A 20,301-nucleotide genomic window follows, 5' to 3' on the forward strand; every position below is an offset into this window, starting at 1 on the left:
ACATCCCTGCCTGTCAAAGCCCAACCTGGGCAGGAAACTCCTGTGACTGATGGCTGCTAATGACCCAACCCAGCTGCTGAAATCTGTCCCAGTAATCCCAGTGCATGGGGCACAAGCCAGAGGGGGGGGGCGGGTTAGGATTCTGTGTCCCAGCCCGTGGCATTAACTCTTGGTGCCCTACTTGGGCACGCTCTGCGGGCATAGAGAGCAGAGGGTTCTATACGAAATGCCAGTAGACAGCCTGGAACAGGGGACTGTAGGGAGTCCGGGAGAAGGGCCATATGGACGTTGCTGTGTTTCTTTTAAATTCTTCAGCTTTAAGAATGGGACGTATCCGAGGAGTCAGATCCAACAGTGACAGGTGTGTCTGGTGGCAATAACGCAACCCCGCTCTGTAAAGGATACTCTCTCCTCCCACAGCATTGTGCACTGAGCACAGCTATGTCCCTCTCTATATCAGATCAACAACACCAAGGACCAGGTCACTGCATCGTACTGAGGCTCCGAAACATCACTCCAGGTAACCGTTTCCTTCTTATGTTATTCACTAATATTGCTCCTATGTATAATATACTGAGAGTAGTCTGTAAAAGCTATAGACAAATAAAGCAAGATTAATACCTTGAAAACATACAAGCTATTTCAATGTAGCTTTCTTTTTTTTAACAGTTCTCAATCCCAATGGTTTTAAGTATTTTTTTTCATTTGTTTTTCCAACATTAAAGTGGAGGTTCACCCAAAAACTTAATTTTTAACATTAGATTGTGGCTCATTTTATCAAGGGGAATCGGGTGTTTTTTTTTAAATCGAAGCAGTACTTACCGTTTTAGAGATAGATCTTCTCCGCCGCTTCCGGGTATGGGCTGCGGGACTGGGCGTTCCTATTTGATTGACAGGCTTCCGACGGTCGCATACATCGCGTCCCGATTTTCCTAAAGTAGCCGAACGTCGGTGCGCAGGCGCCGTATAGAGCCGCACCGACGTTCGGCTTCTTTCGGCTACTCGTGACGCGATGTAGGCGACCGTCGGAAGCCTGTCAATCAAATAGGAACGCCCAGTTCCGCAGCCCATACCCGGAAGCGGCGGAGAAGATCACTCTCTTAAACGGTAAGTACTGCTTCGATTTAAAAAAAAAACACCCGATTCCCCTAGACAAAATGAGCCTCAATCTAATGTTAAAAATTGTTTTTCGGGTGAACTCCTGCTTTAAACTACAAAAAAAATACAAGAAGGTCCAGCAGTGCGCTGTCGTTCCTTTCCTGGTTTAGAATAAACACATTGGAGGTTTAGGCCCTTTAAAGCTTTGTTTTTCTTTTCTTTTCTTTCTTTTTTTTTTTTTATTATTATAGCTCCCAACTGTCCCTGATTTTGCGGGACGCTCACTGATTTTGCGGGATGCTCACTGATTTTGCGGGACAGTCCCTGATTTTGCGGGACAGTCCCTGATTTTGCGGGACAGTCCCTGATTTTGCAGGACAGTCCCTGATTTTGCAGGACCGTCCTTGATTTTGCAGGACCGTCCCTGATTTCGCGGTACCGTCCCCAATTTCGCGGGACCGTCAGGGCCGATCCGCCCTATAGGCTCACTATGCAAGCCGCTTAGGGCCCCGCAAAGCTGCGAAGGGCCCCCCAAATTACTAGAGGCCCCCCGTCTGGTGAGATGTAATTTTCGCCCCCTCAACCCCGCTTCTCAACTCGCTGGCTGCATGGGAGAAGAGGTAAGAAGTCAGCACCCCCTGCTTCTCAATTTAATGTAAGATGTCATTTCCGACAGCAGAACTACCCCCTACCCCCGCTTCTCAACTTTCTTTAATGTGACATGTCACTGTCGTCAGCGCCCCCCGTTTCTCATTTTTAATGTGCCATGTCATTTTGCTTAGGGCCCGAGGGAGGTCAGGATCGGCACTGGGTACCGTCCCTGATTTCCCGGGACCGTCCCTGATTTCCCGGGACCGTCCCTGATTTCGCGGGAACACAGTGCGCGTGCCGGGCGGCCGCGATGGCCGCCGGGCACCTGCGATTGCCCAGTAACACGTCCTGTCAGGGAGAGAGGAGACCGATCTGTGTCTCTTGTACATAGGGACACAGATCGGTCACCCCCCACAGTTAGAACACACCCAGGATACACATTTAACCCCTTCCCCGCCCCCTAGTGGTTAACCCCTTCCCTGCCAGTCATATTTATACAGTAATCAATGCATATTTATAGCACTGATCGCAGTATAAATGTGAATGGTCCCAAAAATGTGTCAAAAGTGTCCGATGTGTCTGCTATAATGTCGCAGTCCCGAAAAAAACACAGATTGCCGCCATTCCTAGTAAAAAAAAAAATAAAAAAAAATCATTATGTCCCCTATTTTGTAGGCAATATAACTTTTGCGCAAACCAGGTTATTGCAATTTTTTTTTTTTTTTACAATATGTAGAAGAATACGTTTTGGCCTAAACCGAGAATTTTTTTTTTTTTTTTTTATTTTTTTAAATGGGATATTTATTATAGCAAAAAGTAAAAAATATTGTGTGTTTTTTTCAAAATTTACGCTTTTTTTTGTTTATAGCCCAAAAAATAAAAACTGCACAGGCGATCAAATACCACCAAAAGAAAGCTCTATTTGTGAGGGAAAAAAGAACATAAATTTTGTTTGGGGGCCACGTCGCACGACCGCGCAATTGTCAGTTAAAGCGACGCAGTGCCGGAAGCTAAAATCTCGTCTGGGCAGGAAGGGGGTATATGTGCCCAGTAAGCAAGTGGTTAACCACTCAGGAGAACTCGTTACGCCGGGGCAAGTAAGCAATTGCGCTGTGTAACTATGGTTACGCAGACGCAATTGCTTCTTGAATCCGGGCCAATGTATGGAATTGTTAAAGTGTTCCTCTGGGCAAAAATATAAAAATGCCATTTATGATGCAGTCTGTCAGTAACACTAACACACAACAACGTTTGTTCTTCTGAGTCCCCTGCGTTACACAGTTGTTGATCCAGCCGGCAGGTCTGTTATTTTTTCAAATTCCTTTAACGGGCCAAGCTGTCCAGCAAAAGTGGCAATTAGAGCATTGAGAAAAAACATTTACAAAGGTCAACTTTTATTCATTTAGTGAATTCTTTTATCCCAAAACACTGTAAGTGCTTAAAAAGTGTTCGCTGGAGTTAGCCTGCCTCATGTGTTAGTCACTTAGGCAGGGTTCACATATATACGTGAATTGGAATGCGTTTTAACTGCATCCAATATGCAAATGTGATCGGCTTTTAGTGTTTTGACTCCGACCGTGTGTATGCCCCATCGGAGTTAACATGGGGTCTGACAGGGAGAAAAATCTAAGGGCCAGCTGACGTTCCACCAGGCTTTGACCCCATGTCACAACTCCTAGGTTCACTCTGCTCTGATATGTGGTTGAGTGCAAGAGCGCTCTTAGTGACAGCAGTGTAAATGGGCACGGTGCTATGAGGAGGGACTAGGACTGCAGAGTACACTGGCGCAGGTTGGAACTCAGATCTGGAGCACACCAGAGGACACAAGATGCAACATCACTTGGCAGAGCCAGCATCAGGACACCATGGATCTTTTTGTTTGTAATGCCATGTACACACGATCGGAATTTCCGATGAAAAAAGTCTGACTGACTTTTCCATCAGAAATTCCGACCGTGTGTATGCCCCATCGGAAATTCCGATGAATTCCATCGGAGTTTAAATAGAGAACATCTCTTTTCCTCCAATGGAATTCCGATGTGAATTTGGTCGGACAAAGGTCCCATCGTGTGTACAGGGCATTACAGGTCAGATTTTTAGAATTACCTTGGGAAGATGCAGACTAGAATATTGCAATCACCGAGCAGCAATTGATATCACCTGTGATGTATTTCAACTGTCTTGAAAACCTGGCCTGTTAGTGGGTCCAGAGGACAGGAGTTGAGAACCATTGCTCTAGGGGTTATTAGTATATCTAGGAATGTAATTTGCACCCAATGGGAGTTGTAATAGGCTGACCAAGCCTTATAGACTCTTAGCTGGATTCAGGTAGGGCGGCGTAATTTTGACCCGGCGTAGCATATCGTATTTACGGTACGCCGCCGTAAGTCAGAGAGGCAAGTGCTGTATTCACAAAGCACTTGCCTCCTAAGTTACGGCGGCGTAGCGTAAATGGGCCAGGCTAAGCGCGCCTAATTCAAATGAGGAACAGGGGGGCGTGTTTTATGTAAATGATTCATGACCTGACGTGATTGACGTTTTTAACGAACGGCGCATGCGCCGTCCGTGGACATATCCCAGTGTGCATTGCTCCAAAGTACGCCGCAAGGACGTATTGGTTTCGACGTAAATTACGTCCAGCCCCATTAACGCGCAAACAACGTAAAATGTTCAAAATTCGACGCGGGAACGACGTCCATACTTAACATTGGCTAGGCCAACTATTTGTTTGACTAACTTTACGCCTGAAAACACCTTACGTAAACGGCGTATCTTTACTGCGACGGGCAAGCGTACGTTCGTAAATCGGCGTACCTTGCTGATTTACACATTCTAGGCGTAAATCAGCGTTCACGCCCCAACGGCCGGCGGAACTAGACAGCTGAGATACGATGGCGCAGGCAGTCATATCTTAGCTACATTTAAGTGTAACTCAATTTCATAATACACTTAAATGTACGACGGCGCAGATTCTGAGTTACGAGGGCGTATCTACTGATACGCGGCTTAACTCTTTGTGAATCTAGCTATCTGTTGTCAGCCAGGCCAGGCCAGGCCTGACCCAAAGACTTGGTCGGATGGAGAAGTGAAGACCATCTACTGTGAACCAGGGCTGTCTTAATGAGAGGGCACACCTGGGCACTGCCCAGGGGCCACAGCTGTATTGGGGGGGCCCCTGCACTTTCCCCAAAGCAGCTGAACCTTGAGCCCCGTAATTGGGGGCCCCATGATGGTACTGAGAGTGATAGATGCACAGGGGAGGCAGTCTGCCTCCTACCTTCTTGATGTCTGTTTACCTGCACTGTCATCATTGTAGGGGCCCCAGAGCATTACTTTGCCCAGGGGCCCATGATGCTATTAAGACGGCCCTGCTGTGAACTACTACCAGTCAGGATGAGCAAACATGGCTTTGCCCATTTACTTTCTTGCATGCGTTTCCAAACTCAATATAAAATTGTTCACACTCATGGTAAGATCGTACTAAATGAAAGGTCATACAAGAAACTTCAGATGCCATTGCTGACCTGCTAGCTGACTGGCTCTCATTCTGATCCACTGGTTTTATTTAATGAGTCTGACCCAAAAGAAACAAGCTGAAGTTGGAGAAAAGTCAGAAGCCTTTATCTGCATTATAATTGAACTAAGAGGATCAGGCAACTATTTATGCCTTTAAAGTGACTCTGCCACTATTTTAAATCTCAGAATCATTGAGTTTCTGTTGATAGTGTTTCCGGTGATGAGCAGACAGTGGGATTTGCATTGTATTTTTTATTTTTTTTGTATCGTGGACATTTGAACGTTGTCTGTACTGTACTATTTTATTTTGTTAAACGCAATACAAATATATTTGACTCTAATAGCTGTATTCAGAATGGCGAGCGCATAGTTGTGGCGGCGTAGCGTATGGCATTTACACTACGCCGCCGTAAGTTAGCGAGGCAAGTACATGATTCACAAAGTACTTGCCTGCTAAGTTACGGCGGCGTAGCGTAAATCGGGCGGGCGTAAGGGCGCCTAATTCAAATTCGGCTAAGGGGGCGTGTTTTATGTTAATGGGGCTTGACCTGACGTGATTGACGTATTTTACGAACGGCGCCATGCGCCGTCCGTGTACATATCCCAGTGTGCATTGTGGCAAAGTACGCCGCACGGTCCTATTGGTTTCGACGTGGACGTAAATGACGTAAATCCCTATTCACGGACGACTTACGCAAACAACGTAAAATTTTTGAATTTCGACGCGGGAACGGCGGCTATACTTAACATTACTATTGCAGCTATTTGATGGAATAACTTTAGGCCTGATAATGCGTTACGCAAACGGCGTATCTGTACTGCGTCGGCCGGGCGTACGTTCGTGAAGAGGCGTATCTAGTGATTAACATATTCTATGCCGACTGCAATGGAAGCGCCACCTAGCGGTCAGCCTAAAAATTACACTTTAGGATACGACGGTGTAAGACACTTATGCCGCTCGTATCTGAGCCTAATTTAAGCGTATCTGGTTTCCAGAATACGCTTAAATTAGCGCCGGCGCAAATTCAGACTTAGGCTGGCGTATCTACTGATACGCCAGCCTAAGTCTTTCTGAATCCACCTATAAATCTCAGAATCAAAGGCATCTCCACTATGAAATGGGTCAATACGCACTTATCCACAACCCACACAGTTGGTCTCCCCACTGTCTTTGTGTGAGTTACCCTGGCTGAAAGATCTTCTGGATGTTTTGGTTTATTGGTCGCCTCTCTTCCATGCAGCATGTTTTTTTTTTTTTCGTTTTGGCATATTGTCATTCCCACTAAATGAAGGCCGTCAACTAACAGCTTTCTTAATCTTCCCTCATAAACAACATTGATTGCTGCATGACCTCATTATGTTTTAATAGGATTTGGCCCCCACCATGAAATAGTTGGACAGCAATGTGTGAGCTTTGGCGGTAGTCATTTAACAGGAAATCTTAAGATGTTTTTCTTCTCTTTAGGTATTTTAGAAACGTGAATGGATGTAAGCCCAATCACTAAAATCTCATCTAAGATTTGCCATGGTAATTTCATTTTAAAAGTCAGTTTTCAAGCCCTTTTAAAGGCCCATACACACGAATGGACTTTTTGACAACAAACCTCCGACGACCCTGTTTCTCTTCCGTTCATAGACGGACACAGCATCCTTTGACAGTAGCGGATATAACCCTACTGTCAAAGGATTCTGTGTCCGTCTATGAACTCAGAGAAATGGATTTTACGGTGAGTACAAAAATCCTATTTTCTCTTCCGTTCATAGACGGACACAGCATCCTTTGACAGTAGCGGATATAACCCTACTGTCAAAGGATGCTGTGTCCATTTATGAACTCAGAGAAATTGATTTTACGGTGAGTACAAAAATCCTATTTTTAGCGGACAATCCGACCGTGTGTACGCTCCATCGGACTCGCTTTTTCATCGGACAAATGTTCGCTGTGAGAACAGACAATCTTTCCGGCAACAAATGTCCTACATCGGCTAATCCGATCGTCTGTAAACAAGTCCATCAGACTAAAGTCCAAAGTACAAACACACATGCTCATAACCAATGCTAAAGATCAGACAACGCATGCTCAGAACCAATGCTAAAGATCAGACAACGCATGCTCAGAACCAATGCTAAAGATCAAATGAAAAGAAAGGAGGGCGCACCAACCTAGTGCATTACCACAGAATAAAAGCAATAGTCCTACTCACAAGGAAAACTTGAGTAAGCGCTTTTCAGACAGCTGGACTGGACCTTGCAGCACCTGCCAGTGGAACCTCAGACATCTGGACGGCTGACATGTTTCTGGGGCGTACCCCCTTCCTCAAAGCCTAAGTGCTCTGTGGTGCTTAGGCTTTGAGAAAGGGGGTACGCCCCAGAAACGCGTCAACCGCCCAGATGTCTGAGGTTCCACTGGCAGGTGCCGCAAGGTCCAGTCCAGCTGTCTGAAAAGAGCTTACTCAAGTTTTCCTTGTGAGTAGGACTATTGCTTTTATTCTGTTTTTAATTAAAAAAAAATGTAAGTGGTAATGCACTAGGTCGGTGCGCCCTCCTTTCTTTTCTTTTTGTCTTCAGCTGTATGAACACCCTTTGTTCTGTGGAGGGCCGCAAGACTCTAGACTTTGCTGTGAGACTACACCGCAGTACCCGGTTTTGGCGAAACACCAGAGTGCAGGAGGATTTTGATTTAAAGATCAGACAACGCATGCTCAGAACCAATGCTAAAGAACAGACAACTCATGCTCAGAACCAATGCTAAAGATCAGAAAACAATAACACAAGTTGCCCAAAGGGTGGCGGTAAAGAGCAGAAAAAACACGTAGTACGTCTATTACGTCACTACGTTCGTGTTTGTTGGCTGAAAAAGTCCTGCTGTGTGTATGCATACCAAGTTCTCGGACAACGCCCTTCGGAGCAAAATCCACGGAAAAGTCTGTTGGAAGTCCGATCGTGTGTATGAGGCTTTAGTCTGCTGCTTTAATTAAATAATATTTGGTTGTCCTGCCATAAAGGTCCTTGTTTAGACCCTTACTGCTATAAGGTTCCAATGCTTGGTCTATGTGTGCCGATTGTGGTCCTGCGTTTTCATTCTGTCAGATGGGATATTGAGGAAGACTACAAGTGTCCATATCAGCATACATTATGCAGGCATGGACTATCTCAGCCTTTCTCAACCTTTTAACCCCAACGGGAACCCTAAAATAATTTTCAGGTCTTGAGAAACCCCTGCTTAAACCAATTTACTGGTGATCAGTGGGAAGAATGTCCCTTACATTGGTGGTCAGTAGGAAGAATGCCTTTTACATTGGCGGTCAGTGGGAAGAATGCCTTTTAGATTGGTGGTTAGTGGGAAGAATGTCCCTTACATTGTTGGTTAGTGGGAAGAATGCTTCGAACGTGGTGATTTTTGGGAAGAATTTCCTCTTTACATTGATGATTAGTGGGAGGAATGCTTCTTACGTGATGGTTTTTGGGAAGAATGCTCCTTACATTGGTGGTTAGTGGGAAGAATGCCTTATGCGTGGTGGTCTTTGGGAAGAATGCCCCATACATTGGCGGTATTTGGGAAGAATGCTCCTTACATTGGTAGTTAGTGGGAAGAATACTTCTTATGTGGTGGTTTTTGTGAATAATGTCCTTTACATTGATGATTAGTGGGAGGAATGCTTCTTACGTGGTGGTTTTTGTGAAGAATGTCCCTTACATTGATGATTAGTGGGAGGAATGCTTCTTACGTGGTGGTTTTTGGGAAGAATGCCCTTACATTGGTGGTTTTTGGGAAGAATGTCCCTTACATTGGTGGTTTTTGGGAAGAATGTCCCTTACATTGATGATTAGTGGGAGGAATGCTTCTTACGTGGTGGTTTTTGTGAAGAATGTCCCTTACATTGATGATTAGTGGGAGGAATGCTTCTTACATGGTGGTTTTTGTGAAGAATGTCCCTTACATTGATGATTAGTGGGAGGAATGCTTCTTACGTGGTGGTTTTTGGGAAGAATGCCCTTACATTGGTGGTTTTTGGGAAGAATGTCCCTTACATTGGTGGTTTTTGGGAAGAATGTCCCTTACATTGATGATTAGTGGGAGGAATGCTTCTTACGTGGTGGTTTTTGTGAAGAATGTCCCTTACATTGATGATTAATGGGAGGAATGCTTCTTACATTGGTGGTTTTTGGGAAGAATGCCCTTACATTGATGATTAGTGGGAGGAATGCTTCTTACGTGGTGGTTTTTGGGAAGAATGCCCTTACATTGGTGGTTTTTGGGAAGAATGTCCCTTGTATTGGTGGTTTTTGGGAAGAATGCTCCTTACATTGATGATTAGTGGGAGGAATGCTTCTTACGTGGTGGTTTTTGTGAAGAATGACCATTACATTGATGATTAGTGGGAGGAATGCTTCTTACGTGGTGGTTTTTGTGAAGAATGTCCCTTACATTGATGATTAGTGGGAGGAATGCTCCTTACATTGGTGGTTTTTGGGAAGAATGCCCTTACATTGATGATTAGTGGGAGGAATGCTTCTTACGTGGTGGTTTTTGGGAAGAATGCCCTTACATTGATGATTAGTGGGAGGAATGCTTCTTACGTGGTGGTTTTTGGGAAGAATGCCCTTACATTGGTGGTTTTTGGGAAGAATGCTCCTTACATTGGTAGTTAGTGGGAAGAATGCTCCTTACATTGGTGGTTAGTGGGAAGAATGCTCCTTACATTGGTGGTTAGTGGGAAGAATGCTTCTTACGTTGGTGGTTTTTGGGAAGAATATCCCTTGCATTGATGATTAGTGGGAGGAATGCTTCTTACATTGGTGGTTTTTGGGAAGAATATCCCTTACATTGATGATTAGTGGGAAGAATGCTTTATGCGTGGTGGTCTTTGGGAAGAATGCCCCATACATTGGCGGTATTTGGGAAGAATGCTCCTTACATTGGTGGTCTTTGGGAAGAATGCCCCATACATTGGCGGTATTTGGGAAGAATGCTCCTTACATTGGTGGTCTTTGGGAAGAATGCCCCATACATTGGCGGTATTTGGGAAGAATGCTCCTTACATTGGTAGTTAGTGGGAGGAATGCTTCTTATGTGGTGGTTTTTGTGAAGAATGTCCCTTACATTGATGATTAGTCAGAGGAATGCTTCTTACGTGGTGGTTTTTGGGAAGAATAAGAAAGGGGGCACAATAGGAGCCACTTAAGTGGGATTGTGGCCACCACATGTGTGAAGTTGTTTAAGGGTTAAAGTTTAATGTTTGTAGGTATGCAGTAAGATGTATAGGATGTTTTAAATTTATGTACTGTGGCTTAAAATTTGGGATCAACAGCCAGCCAATGGGAAATAGCGGAAGGTACTGGTAGCCAGGAAGGCTTTATAAGGATTGGCTGGGCTGGGAATCTCCCTGTTTTCCTGTCAGCAAGCACCGGTGGAAGAACTCCCTCCCTCCCCAGTTGTGGCAATATTATGTGGTCGGCGTCACCCTGGATGTCTAGGGGGGACATGTTATTTCATGTTATAATGAGGTAATGCTTATTGAGTTCCAAAAACGAAGCAGTTGCACAGTTGGTTGGTTTTCATTAAAATATGATGTTTGATGTTGAGTAATAAAAGTTTATATGGTTGATTTAATTTATTGTGTTTAAACCAATAAAAAATGCCGGGGCCATTATTTTCCAAACTTGGGTCAGTTTATTTATTTTAATTGTACCTGGAGTAATGTTTTATGGGGATTATGTGTGGCCTACAGTCCCATGTCCCTTACATTGATGATTAGTCAGAGGAATGCTTCTTACATTGGTGGTTAGTGGGAAGAATGCCCTTACATTGGTGGTCAGTGGGAAGAATGCCTTTTAGATTGGTGGTTAGTGGGAAGAATGTCCCTTACATTGTTGGTTAGTGGAAAGAATGCTTTGAACGTGGTAGTTTTTGGGAAGAATGCTCCTTACATTGGTGATTTTTGGGAAGAACGCTCCTTACATTGGTGGTTTTTGGGAAGAATGCTCCTTACATTGGTGGTTTTTGGGAAGAATGCTCCTTACATTGATTAGTGGGAAGAATGCTTCCTACATTGGTGGTTAGTGGGAAGAATGCCCTTACATTGGTGATCAGTGGGAAGAATGCTCCTTACATTGATTAGTGGGAAGAATGTCCCTTACATTGATTAGTGGGAAGAATGCTCCTTACATTGATTAGTGGGAAGAATGTCCCTTACATTGATTAGTGGGAAGAATGCTCCTTACATTGATTAGTGGGAAGAATGCTCCTTACATTGGTGGTTAGTGGGAAGAATGCCCTTACATTGGTGATCAGTGGGAAGAATGCCCTTACATTGGTGATCAGTGGGAAGAATGCTCCTTACATTGATTAGTGGGAAGAATGTCCCTTACATTGATTAGTGGGAAGAATGCTCCTTACATTGATTAGTGGGAAGAATGTCCCTTACATTGATTAGTGGGAAGAATGCTCCTTACATTGATTAGTGGGAAGAATGCTTCCTACATTGGTGGTTAGTGGGAAGAATGCCCTTACATTGGTGATCAGTGGGAAGAATGCTCCTTACATTGATTAGTGGGAAGAATGTCCCTTACATTGATTAGTGGGAAGAATGCTCCTTACATTGATTAGTGGGAAGAATGTCCCTTACATTGATTAGTGGGAAGAATGCTCCTTACATTGATTAGTGGGAAGAATGCTCCTTACATTGGTGGTTAGTGGGAAGAATGCCCTTACATTGGTGATCAGTGGGAAGAATGCCCTTACATTGGTGATCAGTGGGAAGAATGCTCCTTACATTGATTAGTGGGAAGAATGTCCCTTACATTGATTAGTGGGAAGAATGCTCCTTACATTGATTAGTGGGAAGAATGCTTCTTACATTGGTGGTTTTTGGGAATAATGCCCTTACATTGGTGGTTTTTGGGAAGAATACCCTTACATTGGTGGTTTTTGGGAAGAATGCCCTTACATTGGTGGTTTTTGGGAAGAATGCCCTTACATTGGTGTTTTTTGGGAAGAATGCCCTTACATTGGTGTTTTTTGGGAAGAATGCCCTTACATTGGTGTTTTTTGGGAAGAATGCCCTTACATTGGTGGTTAGTGGGAAGAATGCCCTTACATTGGTGGTTAGTGGGAAGAATGCCCTTACATTGGTGTTTTTTGGGAAGAATGCCCTTACATTGGTGGTTAGTGGGAAGAATGCCCTTACATTGGTGGTTAGTGGGAAGAATGCCCTTACATTGGTGGTTAGTGGGAAGAATGCCCTTACATTGGTGGTTAGTGGGAAGAATGCCCTTACATTGGTGGTTAGTGGGAAGAATGCTCCTTACTTTGGTGGTTGGTGGGAAGAATGCTTTTTACATGGTGGTTTTTGGGAAGAATGTCCCTTACATTGATTAGTCAGAAGAATGCTTTTTACATGGTGGTTTTTGGGAAGAATGTCCCTTACATTGGTGGTTAGTGGGAACCACATATAAGAGCAGAGTGAACCTAGGAGTTGTGACATGGGGTCAATGCCTGGTGAAAGGCCAGCTGGCCCTTAGATTTTGCTCCCTGTCAGACCCCATGTGGCGGCCCTGTTAAAACAGCTGATTGGTGCAGGATTTATCATAAAACATTCCTGACAATCGGCAGTGGGAGTTAGCAAGTCAGGAGGTTTTTCCGCTTTTTGTTCTGTAAGTTGAAAATCTCTTTAAAGTCAATGTAAACCTTAACAGAAGAACACTTCATTTGCCAAATCACCGATTGCACTGTTTTAATGTTTTATTTAAAAATATAAAAAAATACAGTTTTCCCTGCTTTTCGTACTTCTTTTTAGTGCTGTAGATCTGTTGCAGTCTCTTTGCAGCCACATATTGCCTACAAAGGGCCAGATTCTCGTAGTTCTGCGTATCTCTGCGGCGGCGTAACGTATCTGATTTACGTTACGCCGCCGCAACTTAGACAGGCAAGTGCTGTATTCTCAAAGCACTTGCTCCGTAAGTTGCGGCGGCGTAGCAGCGTAAATCGGCCGGCGTAAGCCCGCCTAATTCAAATTTGGATCAGGGGGGCGTGTTTTATGTAAATGTACTGTGATTGACGTTTTTCACGAACGGCGCATGCGCCGTCCGTGAAAATCTCCCAGTGTGCATTGCTCCTAATACGCCGCAAGGACGTATTGGTTTTGGCGTGGACGTAAATTACGTCCAGCCCCATTCACGGACGAGTTACGCAAACGACAGCAACATTTTCAAATTTCGACGTGGGAACGACGGCCATACTTAACATTGTTACGCCGCACTTATGCCACCATATAGCAGGGGCAACTATACTACGTTGAAAAGCCTAACGTAAACAGCGTAACTTTACTGCGTCGGCCGGGCGTACGTTCGGGAATTCGCGTATCTAGCTAATTTGCATAATCTACGCGGAATTCGACGGAAGCGGCACCTAGCGGCCAGCGTAAAAATGCAGTTACGATCCGACGGCGTAAGAGACTTACGCCTGTCGGATCTAACAGCTATCTATGCGTAACTGATTCTAAGAATCAGGCGCATAGATACGATGGCGCAACGCAGAGATATGACGGCGTATCTGGAGATACGTCGTATCTCGGTTGTGAATCTGGGCCAAACACTCCACCGATGGCTGCATCTCCATTAGAAGCCTGTGTGACATAGTGACAATGCAGGAGGTCCATTGGCAGACAGGGACTCAGCAGGGGTTGATTTACTAAAGCAGTGGTCTCCAAATTGCGACCCAGGGACCAGATGCGGCCCTTTATCTGGCCCTTGGGGCAGTGTTGCATAATTACATAGGAGGTGAGGTTGAAAAAAGACACAAGCCCATCAAGTCCAACCTATGTGTGTGATTATATGTCAGTATTACATTGTATATCCCTGTATGTTGTGGTTGTTCAGATGCTTATCTAATAGTTTCTTGAAACCATCAATGCCCCCCGCTGAGAACACCGCCTGTGGAAGGGAATTCCACATCCTTGCTGCTCTTGCAGTAAAGAACCTTATACGTAGTTTAGCCACTTAACCCCCGGACCATATTGCTGCCCAAAGACCAGAGCACTTTTTGCGATTCGGCACTGCGTCGCTTTAACTGACAATTGCGCAGTCGTGCGTTGTGGCTCCCAAACAAAATTGGCGTCCTTTTTTTCCCACAAATAGAGCTTTTTTTTGGTGGTATTTGATCACCTCTGTGGTTTTTAGTTTTTGCGCTATAAACAAAAATAGAGCGACAATTTTGAAAAAAAATAATATTTTTTTACTTTTTGCTGTAATAAATATCCCCCAAAAATATATAAAAAAACTATTTTTTTCCTCAGTTTAGACCGATACGTATTCTTCTACATATTTTTCGTAAACAAAATCGCAATAAATGTTTATTGATTGGTTTGCGCAAAAGTTATAGCGTTTACAAAATAGGGGTAGTTTTATGGTATTTTTATTAATATATTTTTTCTACTAGTAATGGCGGCGATCAGCGATTTTTTTTCGGCACTGCGACATTATGGTGGACACTTCGGACACATTTTTGGGACCATTGGCATTTTTATAGCGATCAGTGCTATAAAAATGCATTGATTACTATAAAAATGCCACTGGCAGGGAAGGGGTTAACACCAGGGGGCGGGGAAGGGGTAAAGTATGTTCCCTGGGTGTGTTCTAACTGTAGGGGGGGTGGCCTCACTAGGGGAAATGACTGATCGCTGTTCATACATTGTATGAACAGAAGATCAGCATTTCTCTCCCTGACATGACCGGGAGCTGTGTGTTTACACACACAGCTCCCGGTCCTTGCTCTGTAACAAGCAATCGTGGGTGACCGGCGGCGATCACGCCCACCGGGCACGCGCAGGGGAGTCAGGGACGAGCGGGGGGCGCGCACGTGCCCCTTGTGGCCGCTTAGAGAGCCAACGTTTTAGTACGGACTCTCGCTCAGGGGAGCTGACCTGCCGCCGTAGAACTGCGGCGGCTGGTCAGCAAGTAGTTAAGGTTGAACCTCTTTTCTTCTAATTTTAATGAGTGGCCACATGTCTTGTTAAACTCAAACTCTCTTCCGCAAAAAAGTTTTATCCCTATTGTGGGGTCGCCAGCACGGTATTTGTATGTTAGTAAATTTTCTGTGGACAATGGTCTGTTGTCTGATTTTCGTATCGTCTGCTCGGAATCAATGCCCACCAAACACAACATTAGCAGAAGGGGCCCAAAGGGTGGCGCTCAAGAGCTTGAAATTCCATGTAGTACGTTTGTGTTTGTTGGCCGACAATTGTGTGCCCGTTAGTATGCAAGACAAAATCCAGGCACCCGCCCTTTTGACAAAAGTCTGACGCTCGATTGGCCAAAAATCAGATTGTGTGCGCCTGGCTTTACACTGACATCGGTGTACAAAGAATAGGAGCCTTGATTTGTACACAGTGCCGATCCTCGTTCTACCAATCTGAGCCATGCAGAGGAAATTAGGAAGCTAATATAAAGTTTAATTTTAGGTCCTTACTCCAGCTACATTTAAAAAATACATTTAATTATTTTTTAATAAATACTTAACTAGATTGAATTATGTTTTTTTTTTTTTTTTATATATATCTGTCTGGAGTTAATTTTTAATTGGATTAGGTTTCGCAAGCACAAAAGGAAACAGCTGAAGCAATAAAGTCAGCTAAGGATAAACAACTTTTAGTACATACTTCCTGTCCTACAAATAAAGCCCAGGATCGCTTCCACAAAACCATTATATAATGGCCGTCTCACATTTAAAGCCTCGTACACGCGATCGGATTTCCATCGGACAAAGACTAGGGGGCAGATCCACAGAGATCTGCAACCGCGCAGCGTATCAGAGATACGCTACGCCGCCGTACCTTACCTGGCTTTAGTTCGAATCCTTAAAGAATCCTTAAAGTCGTAGTCTATCTCCGGCGGCGTAACGGCGCGTAATTCAAATCCGCGATTAGGGGGCGTGTTTCATTTAAATGAAGCGCGTCCCCGCGCCGAATGAACTGCGCATGCGCCGTCCCTAAATTTCCCGCCGTGCATTGCGCTTAATGACGTCCCATGACGTCATTTTTTTTTAACATAGACGTGAATTACGTCCATCCCGATTCACGGACGACTTACGCAAAAAAAAAAAATCTAATTTCGACGCGGGAACGACGGCTATACTTAACATGGCAAGTCTAACTATACGCCGAAAAACACTAGCTTTAACTATACACCGGAAAAAGCCGACTAGAGACGACGTAAGAGAATGCGACGGCCGCGCGTACGTTCGTGGATCGTCGGAAATAGCTAATTTGCATACCCGACGCGGAAAACGACGTGAACGCCACCCAGCGGACGCCGAAGTATTGCATCTAAGATCCGAAGGCGTACGAAGCCGTACGCCTGTCGGATCTAACCCAGATGCCGTCGTATCTTGGTTTGAGGATTCCAAATCAAGATACGACGCGGCAAATTTGAAAATACGCCGGCGTATCAGTAGTTACGCCGGCTTACTCGCTCTGTGGATCTGGCCCTAGGACTTTTGTCCGAAGGGCGTTGGACAGAAACTTGTATTGCATGCAAACGGCAAAGAATTGTCGGCCAACAAACATGAAACAACGTGGTTTTTCAGTTCTTTAGCGCCACCCTTTTGGGCAACGTCTGCTAATGTTGCGTTATGGCTATTAAATAATTAAATAACTTGGCTACCATTGCTTCTGAGCATGCGTGCTTGTACTTTGGAGTATTTTCCGACAGACCTGTGTACGCACGATCGGAAAATCCCGCAACACACAATTGTTGTAAGACAATTTTAAAGCGGTTGTAAACCAAAATAAAAACCTGCAAGACAAAGGCCAATATGACTAGCATACTAGCTCATTATGTATTACTTACCTTACATCAAAGCCGTCCTCGTCTTCCCTTCCAGCCGAAGCCATCGCTCCCGGAGGTTACATCCGGGTATCGCTGCTCCGGCGCTGTGATTGGCCGGAGCGGCGATGACATCACTCCCGTGCATGCGCGTGTTCCTGGCACGATTCCCGCGCATGTGCGCGTTCCCGGCACTTTCTGGCATATTTTCATTCAAGACCCGGCGCATTGGGGGGGTGAAGCTGGTGACCTCCATACCCAAGAGGGTTAAGGCAGTGCTGGAAAATAATGGCGGCCACACAAAATATTGGCCCAATTAGGACATTTTCACTTAGGGGTGTACTGACTTTTGTTGCCAGCGGTTTAGACATGAATGGCTGTGTGTTGAGTTATTTTGAGGGAACAGCAAATGTACACTGTTATACAAGCTGTACACTCACTACACAACATTGTAGCAAAGTGTCATTTCTTCAGTGTTGTCACATGAAAAGATAGAAGAAAATAGTTACAAAAAATGTGAGGGGTGTACTTACTTTTGTGAGATGCTGTGCATGTCTGAGCAAAAATAAAATTCTAAAAAAAAAAAAGTCAATGTTGAGACAGTAAAATTCTGCTTTAAATATAAAACATTTAGCAAATTTCAACATTCTAAGTAATTATAGTAACTTCTTTTGCAGTGAGGTCTAAAGCCCTGTACACACGATCGGTTTGTCCGATGAAAACGGACTGATGGACTGTTTTCATTGGACAAACCGATCGTGTGTGGGCCCCAATTTTTCCTATGGATAAAAAAAACGATAGAATAAAACAATCGTCTGTGTGGAAGTCCATCCACGCATGCTCAGAATCAAGTCAACGCATGCTCGGAAGCATTGAACTTAATTTTTCTCGGCACGTCGTAGTGTTTTACGTCACCGCGTTTGGACACGGTCAGATTTTTGACCGATGATGTGTAGGCTAGACTGATGAAAGTCAGCTTCATCGGATATCTGACGAAAAAAATCCATCGGATTAGATCCCATCAGATATCCGATCGTGTGTACAGGGCTTAAAGCGAGGGTTCACCCAAAAATAAATTTTTAACATTACATTCACCCGAGTTGTCCTAATGACAATCGGCTGTTTTTATTTTTTTCCCGTACATACCGTATTTTCACCGCCGTTTCCGGGTATGTCTTCTGCGGGACTGGGCGTTCCTATCTGATTGATATCCTTCCGACCGTCGCATACAGCGCGTCACGAGTTGCCGAAAGAAGCCGAACTTCGGTGCGGCTCTATACGGTGCCTGCGCACCGACGTTCAGCTTCTTTCGGCAACTCGTGACGAGCATTATGCGACGGTCGGAAGGATATCAATCAGATAGGAACGCCCAGTCCCGCAGAAGACATACCCGGAAACGGCGGTGAAAATACGTTATGTACGAAAAAAAAAAAAAAAAACAGCCGATTGTCATTAGGACAACTCGGCTGAATGTAATGTTAAAAATTGAGGGCCAGATTCACAGAAGAAATATGCCGGAGTATCTACTGATACTCCGGCGTATTTTCAAATTTGCCGCGTCGTATCTTAATTTGTGATTCACAAACAAGATACGACGGCTTTTGGCTAAGATCCGACAGGCTTACGGCTTCGTACGCCTTCGGATCTTAGGCTGCAATACTTCGGCCGCCGCTGGGTGGAGTTTGCGTCGTTTTCCAGCCGTCGGGTATGCAAATTAGCTTTTACGGCGATCCACGAAGGTTTGCGCGTTCGTTACGTCGTGGCTAGTCGTTTTTTCCCTGTCGCAAAGTTACGGCTGCTTTAACATGGCTTAAATTTAGACGAGCCATGTTAAAGTATGGCCGTCGTTCCCGCGTCGAATTTCAGATTTTTTTTTTTTTTGGCGTAAAACGTCCGGGAATACGAAAGTACGTTACGCACGTCGCCGTTCAAAAAAATGACGTCACTTCGCGCAAAGCACGGCGGGAATTTCAAAACGGAGCATGCGCAGTACGTCCGGCGCGGGAGCGCGCCTAATTTAAATGGTACACGCCCCATTTGAATTAGGCGGGCTTGCGCCGGACGCCTTTATGTTACACCGCCGTAAGTTTACACGCAAGTGCTTGGTGAATCAGGCACTTACGCTGAAAACTTGCAGCGGTGTAACGTATAGACGATACGTTACGCCGCCGCAGTTATATGTGTATCTGGTCCTGATTTTTTGGGTGAACCTCCGCTTTAAGAATTTCAAATTTTTAATTGTTTTATTTTTATTTGTATCCACTGCTCATTTGGGAGTGTCTTCTATGGAAAACGTGTAAGGCTTTGCTGTAACAAGTCTACAAACTGACGATCAATTAAGATCGAGTTTCCTTCTCTGTGTAATTGTTTCTGCAGTTGTCCCATCAGGAAACCCCTGTGGCATTCCGGCTATCTCCTGCACCGATGCTCGCAGCCCTTTTCTTCCTCTCTGTCATGTTCTCAGGGCAGGAGGGAGTCCCATCTCTTGGCTTGTTTGAGACTCCGTTCCACCTGAGCCAAGGATGAGGCGGAATCCCTGGCCCGATGCCCAGGCCCCAGAGGGGGTGAAAATCCCCCGATGTTATATACATAGATTGGGAACATGGTTTTGTCTGTGTGCCCTGGCATACCATCGGGGAAGATCTCTGCTTAAGTAAACAGTGTGTAGACCGGGGCGGTTGCATGGCTATGTGGAGCAGAAGTGCCCTGGGAGGCATGGTTCATAGGGTGCCACATTGCACAATAGGCTGAGTGTGCCGCGAGGACGTAATGTAATATGGTTGCTATACATAGAGAACATTGATATTCACACGGCTCAACTATTTTATTTGACGCAGTCAAGAGAAAACAAACTTTATTTTATTTTATTTTTTTAATAGGTACGTAGAGAGAAAAAACAAACTTAGTTGTACTCACAACAAAATAGGAACAATTAGTAAGTCAACAAACTGAAAATGCTATGTAACTAATTTTTAACATTCGAAGCAATCTCGGCCATCTATTCCATGTATCCATGCCTTATTCTCTTGAGAAATCACTTGAACCACTTCAGCCCCGGAAGGTTTTACCCCCCCTTTAACCACTTAAGACCCGGACCATTACGCAGGTAAAGGACCTTGCCTAGTTTTTGAGATTCGGCACTGCGTCGCTTTAACTGACAATTGCGCGGTCGTGCGACGTGGCTCCCAAACAAAAATTGGCGTCCTTTTTTCCCCACAAACAGAGCTTTCTTTTGGTGGTATTTGATCACCGCTGTGGTTTTTATTTTTTCCG

At 44.7% G+C, this 20,301-nt stretch overlaps 1 protein-coding gene across 1 annotated transcript in view; it reads left to right on the top strand.

Moving 5' to 3' along the window:
• The first annotated feature begins 249 nt into the window (after positions 1-249).
• MYLK2 (myosin light chain kinase 2) overlaps positions 250-20,301 on the top strand; it is a 64,672-nt gene continuing 44,620 nt past the window's right edge. Inside the window, exon 1 of the mRNA XM_040330662.1 lies at positions 250-520. The gene's annotated coding sequence lies outside the window, so the exon portion shown is untranslated. The remainder of the gene's footprint in view (positions 521-20,301) is intronic.

This window comes from Rana temporaria, chromosome 12 (genome assembly GCF_905171775.1).
Source record: "Rana temporaria chromosome 12, aRanTem1.1, whole genome shotgun sequence".
NCBI lineage: Eukaryota > Metazoa > Chordata > Amphibia > Anura > Ranidae > Rana > Rana temporaria.